Genomic DNA, 3,448 nt, shown 5'->3' with positions numbered 1-3,448 from the left:
CTTTTGTTTTCACGTGAATTATCATTAATTCCAAAACAAACTCTTTTGTGACTGTGGGAACCAGTTATCTGTCAGGGCCAAGCGCTGACTGAGTCCCACTCTTTTGCAGCGAGCAGGGAGGTGGATTCAACCATCAATGTGGAAAATGTGGGCTGCAGTGTTGATGTTTTTCACAAGAGGGCACACCTCACCTGCTGTATGAGACCTCTGCTGCTGAATGTTGTTATCTGACTCCCACACTTGTCTGTAACTGGTTATTGTGTGTTTCTGACATAACTACTTCTTACACTTTCCTCATTCTTTTAATAGATCAGCTGTTCTGTACGACTTAGGTGTTTATGTCTGATATGCTGATGCTACTGCTGGGAATTACTACATTCAATTTAATTGTGTCTAGTCCAATTAGAGATTGAAAATTATTCTGGAAAAACCAGACTTTATTAGGAACACCTGTTCAATTTTTTTGTTAAGTCATTAGCCAATAGCACGATTGAGTTACTCAACTCAGTGCATTTAAGCACATAAGCATAATGAAGGCAATCTGCTGAAGTTCAGTCTCAGCATCAGATTGAAAAACAAAGGTGATTGATGTGAGTTTAATGATGCCAGAGGAAAATGGCCATACTATTTATAGCTGAAGGCAACAGTAACTCAAAATAACCTCGTTTACACCTAAACTATGCAGAAGAGCATCTCTGAATGCACAGTAAGTGGAACCTTGAAGCAGATGAGCAGCAACAGCAGAAGACTACAACCGGTTCCACTTCTGTCACAGGAAACTGAGGCTACATTTCACACAGGCTCACCAAAATTGGACAATAGAAGGTAGGTCAGAATTTGGCAATAATGTAAGCATACAGTGGTACAGTGAATGTTTTCTTGGCACACTTTATGGTCCTTAGTACCAAATGAGAATCATTTAAATGCCACATCCTACCTGAGTACTGTTGCTGACCATCTCCATCCCTTTGTGGCCACAGTGTAGTGATGGCTGCATCCAGCAGGATAATGCAAGTGTCACAAAGCTTAAATCATCTTAAACTGATTTTCTAAACATGACAGTGGAGTCATCATCCCCACAGTCACCAGATCTCAGTTCAGCAGAGCACCTTTGGGATGTCCAGCAAACAAATTTGAAGCAACTGTGTGATGTTATTTGTCAAAATAGACACAAATCTTTCCAACTTGTTAAATCTGTGCCACAAAGAACTAAGCATTACCAAGGTGAATCTTACTAGTCGATCAGTGTAAGTTTTGAATTGCAAAATAGTGTATAAGAAACCATGAAGACAGCAAAAAGCATATAAGGAAAGAAAATCCTGCAAAAACACACACCAAATTAATATAGTGCGACACACTGCCGACTTTAATACCCTACAATGCAAGTCAATACTAATTTAGGAAAATTGACATAAATGTGACCATCTAATGATTTTGTTGTGCTATTTTGAACAACATGAACAAAAAATGTTTAAAGCTTTCTGCCTGTGTTGGGCAGCTTTTGCATCTCAAAAAGGTAATAAATTTTTATAAGCCCAGGTACAACAGGTACTGCTCCACCAGCGTGACCATTATTCGAACCGGTAGACCAACAAGTGTTTTAAATCCAACACCTGGTGTACTGGGAGTTTGTGGTCTCTTCCTGTGAGAGAGCTCCACCTCTGCAGCATAACATCTGAACCAGTGAATTGCTTGTTATTCAAATCAAACTGGCTCTGTGTAATCCATCTCACTTAGGATGGATGTCACAATGCATCCAACTGCATGCCGCAGGCACTTAGTTTAAAGCATCCAGGGGTTATGTACTCCAGCAGTTGTTTATAAGTTTTCCAGTCCTGACACCTGTCTTTTTTAATGCGTCTCTGGTGTACGGAAACGATCCTCAAGAAACTTTTTGTTTACTGTTTAAACGTTACACGTTTCTTCTCGGTGTATTTCAGTCTCAGCTCTATCTGTCTTGAACAAAGAGCTGCGTCTTAAAAAGCTTTGTGCTTTGTATGTATCTTACATACACATCATACTTCAGTGTGTCTGTTCCAGAGTTATGAAAAGCTCTTCATCTCAATTAGTTTTGAGAATTTATTGCATGAGCTTGCCTCTGGCTTTTACTCATTAATAGTGCATCTAAAAAATAGAAATAGTTCTTTTTTAAAAGAATTTTGTCAAAAAGGCACATTTCCTTTTTTAATTATTACTCATAAGGGCAAGTCTTTTGTCATTTTAATTTTGATAATTATGTCTTACACATCATGAAAATCAGAAATCCAGTATCTCAAATTATTAGATCAGTCAAAAATCATTTGCACTACAAAACTGTCCAACTTCACTTATATAGTCAATACCGAGATGGAGGCAATCAAATTGTTGTATTGCTGAGGTGCTATTGTAACCCAAGGTTACTTTAATAGCTCCTCTTCTGGACAGTAGTTTAGGTGAGTTGAATGGCCATCCATTAATCGGGACAGGTCACCAGTCTGTCATAGGGCTAACACGTGGAGACAGAACACCACTATCCAGTTTACTCACATTAATACCTATGTCTAATTTAGAATCTGCAATTAATCAACATCGATGCATTTGCTTGAACTGTAGGAAACGGATAACTGGAGTGCCCGGAGAGAACCCACAAAGGCATGGGGAGAACATGCAAACTTACAATAATAAGGTGGTCAGCTGGCATGTTCAGGAAGTAGTTTTAGCACTTTTTTAGCACAGGTGTTAAGTCCTGCTGTAAAAGAAAAGTAGTATATCCATGAAGCTTACCAGTAGATTGAAACATGAAGTCCTCTGATGTCTCCTGGTGGACAGCCGTGATGTCTTTGGACTTGGTAAAACACAGTAGATCAACTACCTCTAACACCAGCAGATGACACAGCACCCCAAACCATCACAGGCTGTTGAAACTTCACACTATTCTTAAAACACCTCAGATTCTGTGGCTATCCCACCAGACTCTAGGACCTTGATTTCCAAATGAAATCCAAATTTTATTTTCATCTGAAAGAACAACTTTGGACCACTGTGCAACAGTCCATTTATTTTCCTCCCTGCCCCAGGTAAGCCACTTTTCATGTCATCTCTGGTTCTGGAGTAGTTTGATCTTAGAAATGTAACAGTTGTAGACCCTATCCTGAAGACATCTGTGCATGACGACTCTTGATCCACTGACACCAGCCACACTCCACTCTTTGTGAAGCTCTTGCACGCTCTTAAGAATTTTTTCAAGGTACTAATCATTCCTTTTGCTTGAGCGTACCATACTTTTAATTCCAGTCATCTTTCCATGAATTCAGTTCCATACACTCTGTGAACAGCTAACCTTTTCAACAATGATTGTGGCTTGCCTTTTTTTGTGGAGCTTTTTGATGATTATCATATGGAGAACTTTCAAGTCAGCAATCTTTAACATGAATATGTTTGTATGTACTGAACAAGACCAAGAGATACA

Source organism: Perissodus microlepis, chromosome 4, assembly GCF_051167445.1.
Source record: "Perissodus microlepis isolate ML-2025 ecotype Zambia chromosome 4, ASM5116744v1, whole genome shotgun sequence".
Lineage (NCBI taxonomy): Eukaryota > Metazoa > Chordata > Actinopteri > Cichliformes > Cichlidae > Perissodus > Perissodus microlepis.
Note: the sequence above shows the minus strand (reverse complement) of the source record.